Source organism: Notamacropus eugenii, chromosome 4 (genome assembly GCF_028372415.1).
Source record: "Notamacropus eugenii isolate mMacEug1 chromosome 4, mMacEug1.pri_v2, whole genome shotgun sequence".
Classification (NCBI taxonomy): domain Eukaryota; kingdom Metazoa; phylum Chordata; class Mammalia; order Diprotodontia; family Macropodidae; genus Notamacropus; species Notamacropus eugenii.
The window spans coordinates 55,182,316-55,193,799 of record NC_092875.1 but is presented as its reverse complement, the minus strand read 5'-3'; the positions used below and the strand labels follow the sequence as shown (position 1 = coordinate 55,193,799).

General features: G+C 37.7%; 1 pseudogene; it reads left to right on the top strand.

Annotated features, from left to right (window-relative positions):
* Positions 1-10,489: 10,489 nt before the first annotated feature.
* Positions 10,490-11,484, top strand: LOC140498105 (WW domain-binding protein 2 pseudogene; annotated as a pseudogene).

Here is an 11,484-nt window from a genome sequence, read left to right as displayed (position 1 = left end):
TATGTATATATATACATATATATATATATGACTCATCTTCCTGAGTTCAAATCTGACCTCAGACACTTATTAACTGGGTGACCCTGGGTAAATCACTTTGCTCTGTTTGCCTCAGTTTCCTCATCTATAAAATGAGCTAGAAAAGGAAATGACAAACTGCTCCAATATCTCTGCCAAGAAAACTTCAAATGGGGTGATGAAGAGTCAGGCATGACTGAAACAACTGAACAACAACAAAATATAGCTTGTGGGCTTGTACTTATATCAAAAAATGAAACCTAAATTCTTAGCCATCCTCCATCTGTGAGTGATAGATCCTAGACTATAGATTTACTGCTGCAAGAGAAGTCATCTAGTTCAACCTTCTCATCTTACAGGTGAACAAAAAGGTCCTCAAAAATCAATTGTGTTTCTCTATAACAATAACAAAATCTAAGAAACAGTAATAAAAAGGAAAATCTCATTCTAAATTACCCTAAAATGTATAAAGTATCTGAGTGACATTTTGATAGGAAAACCTATCTCACAATACAGGAGAGTGGGGGACAAGGGCACAAGCAGGGTGGGGGGGAGGATAGAGGGGAGGGCATGGGGAGGAGAATGCAATCCGAGGTCGACACTCATGGGGAGGGAAAGGATCATAAGAGAATAGAAGTAATGGGGGACAGGATAGGATGGAGGGAAATATAGTTAGTCCTATACAACACAACTAGTATGGAAATCATTTGCAAAACTAAACAGATTTGGCCTATATTGAATTGCTTGTCCTCCAAAGGGAAGGGGTGGAGAGGGAGGGAGCTAAAGAAGTTGGAACTCAAAGTGTTAGGATCAACTGTAATGTTCTTACCACTAGGAAATAAGAAATACAGGTTAAGGGGTAAAGAAAGCTATCTGGCCCTACAGGACAAAAGAGAAGACGGAGACAAGGGCAGAGAGGGAGGAGAGAGGAGAGAGCAGATTGGTCACAGGGGCAATTAGAATGCTTGGGTTTGGGGGGGAGAGGGGATAAAAGGGGAGAAAATTTGTAACCCAAAACTTTGTGAAAATAAATGTTAAAAGTTAAATAAAAAAAATGAAAATAAAAAATAAAGTATCTGAGTGAGTGATGGATCCTAGGACTATAAATGTATAAAGTATAATTACATATTATACTATAAAATTATATATAACATATAAAGCTAATATATGATATATAATTATGGTATTTATATATTATATACACAATGTATACAAGCCACTAGGTCAAGTCTCACAAGTAACAATGATCAGAGGCAGAATTTGAACCCAGGTCCTATGCTTCTGGAACCAGCATGCTTTTCTACTTTACCATGAAAAAGGGTAAAAGAAGATCCTAGGGTTTTTGTCTTCTATTTTCCTCTACAGAAAGTGTTGACTCCTCTTGCCCCCAAGCTGACCAAGCTGTGTAGCTTCACACAAGCCTCAGGGGAATCTGGAATGCTCATAGGGAAAAAAGGTGCTTGGGGGATGGGGAAAATGATATTATCAGATTGTTAAACTGCTATATTCATTGAAGCCGCAGGACAGGCTGCTGTCTGTGCTGTTCATTATACCAAAGCAGCCCCAGGGGGAATCTCCATGATTAGGAACAGAATTTTATTCCTCTTTGTCATCTGACTGTGCTAGTCCAGCATTTCCCTCCTTTGTTCTTTAGCCCCAGCCTCCCTCTGACATTGCCCCCCACTCACCCAGGTATCAGACACCCAGCCTTTCAGCTTTTTAACTTTAATTGACATTATTAACATTTTCCCCATCCCTTTCTTAAGCCCAAACAATCAACAGAACAATAAATCGAGCCTTGATTTGTAGATTTATTGATTTCTGAGGTATAAATACTCACAGTGAAAATTTAACAATAACTCTTGAGAGCTAATACAGTGGGCTCTGATACAATTCTGCTTACATTCTAGCTTGTTATTACTTATACCTTTAAAAGGTAATTGGGGATACAAATATGAAAAAAAATACACATGTTCTGTGTTCAAGGAACTTCGAGTAGAAAAAAGAGAATCATACATTTATATGGATGTTTCATCTAGGGACGATACTCCCTTCTGGTCTATTGGCTTATTTAGGAAAGGAGTAGAAAGGGGAGAACATCGTAGAAGGGAGCGCACATGTGCTGCTCCATGGGGACCCTTCTGTCACCTTTTTCTAGATGGCTTTAGGACATGGGTTTTTAATCTGGGGTCCATAAACTTAGTTTAAAAAAATTGTGATAACTGTATTTCAGTACAACTGGCTTTCTTTGTGATATTATATATTTTATTTTGTTAATCTAGAAGAGGTCCATAAGTTTCACCAGAAGGAATCCATGACTCCCCAAAAGGCTAACAATTCCTGATTTAGAGCATAACAGGTCAGACCTGGAAGGAGCCTAACACAGATCAAAGAACTTTAGAGCAAGGGAGGGATGATAAAACATTTTTTGATGAATTCGTATTTAGCAATGTGAGTACTTAATTGTTTCACATTGTCTTGTCCATGTCTTTTCATATTTTCCATAAAAGATCAATTCAATGTTCATGAGATTTCTGATTCTTTTGATATTTCACCTGAATACATATATGCCATGGTGTGTTCTCCCTCACTCTTGTTATATATCTGGCCCACCTCCTTTTCCAGTCTTTGATGATGTTTTCATGCCACTTTTTATCTGCAGGTTATGGTTGATGAGATGCTGCAGCCTGGAACTATTGTTCTATCTATTGCAGTTTGGGTCAGTTACCATTTTGACTATTCTGAGATTGTGGTTTTTCATTTTTTATAACCATCTGACTCATCAAAAGTAGGAAATACTAGTTTTTGTGTTGTCGTCATTGTTTCAAAAGAAGAATGATTTTGGCAACAGTGTTTAGCTTGGCATCATTGATGGTACTTTGCAGTTTTCCAAATGTGGTCCAGTTTGTTCTCTTTCCTAATCTATTTATGGTTAGTCAGCCAGTCAATGAGCATTTATTGAGCACCTACTATGTACTAGGCACTGGTAATACAAAGAAAAGTAAAGCAAAATAAAACCAGTTCCTTCTTTCAAGGTGCTTATATTTTAATGGGGTAGCTCCTCATTAATCTGCAGTACTCAAGATATATGTTCTGATAGACTGACTCAATGAATCTGACTACACCAAAAAATCTGGGATACAGATATTATTCATCTACCTGGTCTTTCCTATGTGGATTTCTAGGCTAATCTCTCATGAGTGATTATGGATCTTGATCTGGAGTTCTTCAGGACTCAATGCACTCAACTCAATGTCATCTGCAAATATGAGCAACTGGAGGGTGATTTCACCATTCATAGGGAATTTTTCTTCCATATGAATTTTGAGCAGGATATCCTCCATGACAGCGATAAAAACCTTTGGCAAGTATATATCTCTCTATTTTATACTTCACTTGATGTTGATAACCAACAATTACGCGTGGGACAAAATTAATTCTCTTTTTTCTGACATAGAATTTTTTCTATTATACATATACTCTTTGGCTCAGCCAAACTTGTCTTCACACACAATATTCCACTCCCCATCTCTGTGCCTTTGCACTGACTGTCTCCCATGCCAAGAATGTATTTTCTTATTTTCTTCCTCATCCCTCCCCACCTGATAAAATTCCTAGTGTTCTTCAAAGCTCAGTTCAAGCACCACCTCCTTCATGAAGGCTCTCCCAATCCTCCCAAATGTCAGTGCCTCCCATCAAAATTACTTTGTGTAATTTTACTTAACACACGTACATACAAGTGTGTGTGCCTATGTCCCAGTTTATTATTACTTATATTTTAAAGGATCTAGGTAGTTGGGGATACAAATATGAAAAAAAAAATACATGCTCTGTCCTGAAGGAACTTAGAGAGGTAAGAATCATCCACTTAAACAGATGTTTCATCCAAGGGGAGTATACTTCCCTCTTCTGATCTGCCCTACTGGTATACACACATACATACCTACATATATATATACACACACATACACACACATACACACACACATATACACTATATCTATATCTATGTGCCTGCACAGTGCCTGAAACATAGTAGGTGCTTACTAAATGTTTTGTTTTTGGTTTTTTTTTTGGCCAAGGCAAAGGTATGGAGGTGGGAGATGGAATACCAAAGCCAGAAAATAGCATGTATTTTAAGCAGGATGGCAACTTTGATATGACAGAAAGGTTAGACAAAGGCCTTCTGCTCTACCGAACCTCCTTTCTGCTGTGTGAGATTTTCATGGACTACAATAGCTATAAGTGTAGTAGAAAGGAACTAAAGGAAATTTTCTAACCCCAAGTTAGTCAATGAGCCAATAAACATTTATTAAATGCCTTTACATGACGTAAACTATACTAAGCACTGGGTAAACCAAGAAGGGTCAAGGACTTACCTTTAAATGGAAGAAGATAGTATACTAATACACAAAAGAAAGCTGAAACGAGGGGTGGGCCATGATAGAGAAGTCCAGAGGAGTGCAGTTAGGTAGGAAATAAAGAGAGAACTGACTGGGGTATCCTGCTTAAATGAAGGGAGAAGCTCTCTATCATCCAATTAGAGAGGGCCCTTCTTCTTCCCAAGATACTGATGAGATGTGAGTTCTGGAGTTGAAATGAGATAGAAGATTTGGCCCAGAGAGTGAACACAGAAGAAGTGCAAAAGATAGACCTTAATGTCTAAGGGCTTCTATAGCTAGCTGGTGAGGTGCAGCTGACTGGGTTCTACATAGCAAAAAGAACTGAAATAGCCCCGTGGGCTATAAGTAAAAAAATAAAAAATGAATGCTGATACTTCCTTCTAACCGTTAAGAAGTCAAATGGCATTTGACATTCAGTAAATGGCAGCATAGAGCAGTTCAGAGTATTAACAGAAGAAAGAAGAGCGTTTTTGTTGCTATTGAAAGAACAACTTTTCAAATGATAATACCAAAGGATACCAGTCAGTCAATAAACATTGATTAAACACCTGCTATGTTCTAGGTACTGCACTAAGCACTGAGGATACAAAAAGAAGTAAAAGAGAGACCTTGCCCAAGAAGTTACAGTCTAATGGGGGAGACAATATGCAAACAAATATACACACACACACACGTATATATACACACACACACACACATATATACACACACACATTATATACAGGATAAATAGGAAATCATTAAAAGAGGGGAGGTACTAGGATTAAGAGGGGTAGGAAAGACTTCCTTCAGAGATGAGGTTTTAGTTAATACCAGGAAAAGGAGATGAGGAATGACAGCATGCCAGGCATGGGGAATGGCTGTAGAAAATGCCCAGAGATGGAGTATCTTGTTCATGGAACAGCCATCAGGCCAGTGTCACCGGATCATAGAGTACAATGGCAGACAGTAAGGTATAAAAAGACTGAGAAGGTATGGGGGGGTGTGTGTGTGTGGCTAGGTAATGAAGGGTTTTGAATGCCAAAGATTTTGATTTTATCTTGGTGGTGATAAAGACCCACTGGAGTTTGCTGAGTGGAGGAGTGACAGTTGTTGGACCTTAACATTAGGAAAATCACTTTGATGGCTGAACAGAGGATGGATTGAAGTGGGGAGAGATAGGCAGGGAGATCCACCAGAAGGCTATTGAAATTCACAACAATATGTGACATTTACACAACTAACCACTCATAATAATGAGTAAGCATTTACTTTATAATAACACAAAATGAACCTCTGTGAGAGAGCACTCATTTGTTATATGTGGAGACCTTTCTTGTCACTGATTATGCAATGCTACTTTAACTAATGTGTCTTCTGCTTGGCACAAGAAACAAATCATTGGAGACTGATGCAATGAAGTTTTGAATGGATACTGACCCACAAAACACTTTGGATGTGGGGTATCTTTCAAAGAAACCCCATGTAAATGAGTCTTTGTATAAATTTAAGCAGAAAGATCATACCAATGTTTATCATTCTATAGCTAGTTTGAAAAAAGAGAAAGTGGCATTGATTATATCAGGCAAAATTAAATCCAAAGAAAAACACTTTAAAAAGGAAAAGATGAGGAAATTATACATTCCTTTAAAATGTACTTTTCAAATAAATATTTCGAAGATTTATGCACCATATAATTTGGCATAAAATTGTTAATAGAAAAGTTTGACATTTTCTAGGAGGCAATAAGTAAATTATTAATAAAGGAATATTTCAATAGCTAACTACAAAAATATGACAACTCTAAAAGAAAGACAAAGAAAAGAGAGTTAAATATAGTGCTAAACAAACAAGATCAAATAGATACATGGGGAAAACTTAATGGGAAAGTGACAAATAAATACAATTTGAAATTATGAAAAGTACAAAAAAATTTATTGTCTGCTAGGATCAAGGAGAAATCATAGGTAAATGAGGAAACTAGATTGGCTTATCTTTCTGGTAATCCTGTGGAAGAAAGGAAGGAAGGAAGGAAGGAAGGAAGGAAGGAAGGAAGGAAGGAAGGAAGGAAGGAAGGAAAGAAGGAAAAAAGGAAGGAAGGAAGGAAGGAAAAAAGAAAGAAAAAAGGAAGGAAAGTCTATCATGAGTTGTTCTTGATGATGCCTTCTGGTTACACACATCACTCCTTATTTCCAAATAGTCATAAACTATCTCTTTCTTGAGTACATTCTAAATTTTCTCCAGGAACTGAAACTCACCAATCTAGAGTTTTCAGATACTTTCTTTTTTTTTTTCTTAGAAAACCAGGATGACATTTGCCTTTCTCCAGTCCTGGCAGGCATTTCTGTGGTTGTTCCTGGTATCTAAAAGTTCAGTGGCAATGGCTCAGGAATCCCACCTATCAGTTCTTTCAGGACTCTAGGATGCTATTAGCAGTTTATCTAGAATGGGTGATTTGAACTCATTAAGGGCAGTGAGGTGTGCTCTTATTTCCTTATTTATTCTTTTCCAACTCAGAAAATGGTTTTCTTAGCAGAGAAAGCAAAATCAAAAAGCGTTAAATAATTCTACTTTCTCACTATCATGCATTATCATCATAACGTCTACCTTAAACAGTGGTTCTAGATTTTATATAATTTCCTTCCCTAGCAAAGCCAAAAAGTCATACTTGAGGAAAAGAGGTCCTGTTAATTAAGTAAGTAATGTTGAGAGCAGTAGTAATGGACAGTTAAGAGATGTGGAATCAATGGGACTTAAGAACTGGTTTAATATGGGGAATGAGGAAGAGGTAAGAGTCAAAAATAGCTTTAAGATTATGTGCCTTGAGCAGCTCGAAGGATGGTGATTCTATCAACAGAAACTGGGTTGTTGGGTCAAGGGACAGATTTAAAAGGGAAATGATGAATTTCACTATGAACATGTTTAGTTTGAGATATCAGTGGATATGTAGGTGGAGCTACCCAGAAGGCAGTTGGTGATGTGGTAAGGAAGTCCTGGGAGAGATTGGGTCTAGAAAAAGAATAATTTGGAGGTCAAATTGAACCAGTGAATAAAGACAATACTTACAGATGTTTCACTCTTCTCCAAGAAAGACACATCTAGAATTAAAGTTATGAGGGACAAAGCTAGGACTGTATATGTCCAAAGAATTATTAGCACTTTGAACTCAAAGCTAGAAAAGTAAATTTGAAACCATAAACACCTTCATGATATTAGTTATAATGAAAGCTTTTCGAACAGCAAAAGGGATATCAACATATTTATCAAGTATCCTAACAAACTGTGTGCAGGATTAACCAAACACAGGGTCATTCTAAAGTATAAGAGGAAATTTACTCATTTAACTTTAAACAAATTAAAAAACTTAAATATTTTTTGGGATGACCGTCACTTTATCAAGCAATGGCATAGACTAGCAATAGATATAGGTAACTGGATTTGTTGAATGCAAAAGAAAGTAGTTTGTCTCTGAGTAGAGCCTATGAAATGACCAAGACTCAAGAATGGAATCAAAAGGTCCTCCATGGGCAACAAGATGCTGACAAGGAAATATTGAACAAATGGCCAAGTCATTGGGATTTGTTGATAGAAATAGAGGGATATATTGTGGTAATTCACGATCAGGTAATCACCACTAAAAATTGCCAAAAGGTTTCCTTGAGGATCCTGAACATAGTGATCAATGAAGATTATGCAAAATAATAGTAGAAACTATGTAACATATCTTTGCAGGCCTATCAAATATCTAGAAAGACAACAGGAACAAAGAATCCTCAAAAGAATAATCGCAAACTTTTAGCAGCCACATGAAAGAGTACCTTAAATAACTAATAAATGCACAAATGCTATTCAGAACAAACCTTGAAATATCAACTCATAGCTCCCACACTGGCAAAGATGACAAAAAATGAGAATAATCAATCTTACAGGGACCGAGGAAAGAAGGGCATACTAGTTCATTGTTGGTGGACTTGAGAATTGGTACAATCATTCTGGAAATATACAACTAAAGTGATTAAAATGTCCATGCCCTTTGACTTAGAGATTCCATTGCTAGGTTTATACCCTACGAAGTCAACGACAAAGAGAAAGGATCCATATATAAGCATATGTTGGAAATACTGCAGGTTCAATTCCAGTCCACCATAGTAAAGCAAATTTTGCAATAGAGTGAGTCACATGAATTTTTTTTTGGTTTCCTAGTGCATACACAAATCGTTTACACTATATTGTAGTCTATTAAGTGTGCAATAGTATTATGCCTAAATAAACAATGTACCTACCTTAATTAGAAAAATACTTTATTACTAAAAAATACTAACCATCATCTGAGCCTTCAGTGAGTCATAAGGGTGGAGGGTCTTGCCTCAGCGTTGATGGCTGCTGACCAATCAGGGTAGTGGTTGCTGACAGGGTGGTTATGACAATTTCTTAAAATAAGACCACAATGAAGTTCATTACATCAATTGACTCTTCCTTTCCCTTGAATGCTTAGAAGCCATCATAGGGTTCTTAGCTAGCTAGTTAGTTAGCTATTTTCAACATTGTTATGTCTCAGAAAGAAGGGAAGCCTGAGCAGAGGGCGAGAGACGGGGAATGGCTGGTCAGTGGAACAGTTAGAGTACACACAATATTCATCAATAAAGTTCATCATCTTATATGAGCGTGGTTTGTGATGTCCCAAAACAATTATAGTAGTAACACCAAAGATCACTGATCACAGATCATTGTAACAGATAAAATAATAATAATAAACAATTTTGAAATATTGAGAGTTATCAAAATGTGACACAGAGATGATGTGAACACATGCTGTTGGAAAAATAGCACCAATAGACTTACTTGATACAAGGTTGCCACAAACCTTCAATTTGTAAAAAACACAATATCTGCAAAGTGCAATAAGATGGTTCATACCTGTATATCAAAATATTTATAGCAGCATTTTTTTTTGTGGTAGCAAAGAATTGGAAACAAAGTAGATACCCATCAACTGGGAAATAGCTAAACAGAGTGTGGTATATTAATGTAACAGAATATCCTGTATTATAAGAAACAATGAACATAATGAAGATAGGGAAGGAAAAGCTTATATGAACTGATGCAAATTAAAGGAAGCAGAACTAAGAAAACAATATGCACAAAGGTTACAATGCAAAGAACAGCAATTCCAACATGTTCAAAATTGATGATAGCAAAATTACAAAGAGCTTAAATGTGGTCCCAAAGAAGCAATATAAGAAGATATCTTCCCTGGATCTTTGCAGAGGTAAGAGTCCTGGGGAATGGGACATTCATTGCGCATATTGTCAGATGTTTTTCGATGCATCGATTGATTTTACTGATAGTTATCTTTTCTTTTTCTTAAAAAAAATTCTTTGCTTTAGGAATAGTTCTCTGGGAAGGGAAGAAGAAGGATTAAGGAGGAAATCTCCTTAGAGATTTCCAAAAGATAGCAATAAAATCCCTGGAAAGACTTACATGAACTGATGCAAAGTGAAGTTAGCAGTACCAGGAGAACACTGTATACAGTAACATCAATATCTACTGAGAATAGCTAAGCCATTCTCAGCAGTACAATGACCCAAGACGATTCCAAAGTACTCATGATGAAAAAAAAATCCACCGTTAGAGAAAGAACTGAGGGAGTTCTATTTTCCACTTTTTTGTGAGGTTTTTTTTTTTTTTTTGGTCTATGTTTTCTTTCACAACATGATTAATTTGGAAATATGTTTTGTGTAATTACACATGTAAAACCTATATCTATTGCTGCCTCAGGGAGGGAGAGGGGAGAAAGAGACGGAGAGAATTTGGAACTCAAAGTTTTTAGAAACATTAAAATCATTTACATTTACATGTAATTGAGAAGAATAATGTATTATTTAAAAGATATAAAAAAGATATCAATAAAATAAATTTTAAAAAGACACTGTCAGGTCGATAATATTATATACCAGAAATATGCCATTCTTCATAAGCTAACAGAAGAATTTCCATACTAGAAATTCAGACCCAAAACTATTCTTCAGAATTCAACAAGTAGGCACTATTCTTCGAGGTCTGGATCAGGGCATCTGTGCGGCCCTGCCATGGCGCTCAACAAGAACCACTCGGAGAGAGGAGTGATTGTCAACAACACAGAGAACATTCTAATGACCTACGATCATGTGGAGCTCTCCTTCAGTGACATGGATCACTACAGACGCCTTCAAAGGAACCAAGAAAGGCAGTCTCTATTTGACGCCTTACAGAGTTATTTTTCTGTCCAAGGGAGAGGACTCCATGCAGTCATTCATGATACCATTTTACCTAAGAAAGGACTACGAGATCAAGCAGCCTGTGTTTGGTGCAAATTACATCAGAGGAACAGTGAAGGTTGAAGCAGGAGGTGGCTGGGAAGGATCAGCTGTATACAGATTGACCTTTGCAGGAAAGGCTCTATTGAGTTTGCAAGCGAATGCTACAGGTGGCTGCTCAAGCCTCCAGAGATGAAGTCCCCAGTGGCGCTTATATTTACTCTTACATGCCCAATGGAGCCTATGCTTTTCCTATGCCAGCTGCCAATAGAATGTACCCAAACCCTCCAAGCTATCCCTATGCACCACCTCCACCTGAGTTTTATCCAGGACCTCCCATGATGGATGGGGCCATAGGGTACATGCAGCCCCCACCACCTCCATATCCGGGACCCATGGAGCCACCTGTAGGTGGCCCTGATGTACCATCTACTCCTGCAGCTGAAGCAAAAGCTGGTGAAGCTGCTACCAGTGCTTACTACAACCCTGTCAATCCCCACAATGTCTACATGCCCATGGACCAGCCTCCACCACCTCCATACTACCCCCCAGAAGACAAGAAGACCCAGTAGATGCCCCTGCAATCTCATCACTCACATGCTCCCTTATTTCCCCAGAGCTGAGTTTGGAGTTGGTGGGGAGACTTTTGTCAGACCTGGCCTTTCCTCTAGGCCTGTGTGTAGTTAGCAGTAACAGGCACAGAGAGAAGGAGAGTAGCCTGGGAGAGTTCCAGCTGGCCTAGAGACATTGACACATCTCCTCCACCTTTGTCAGTGGGACTTTCCATT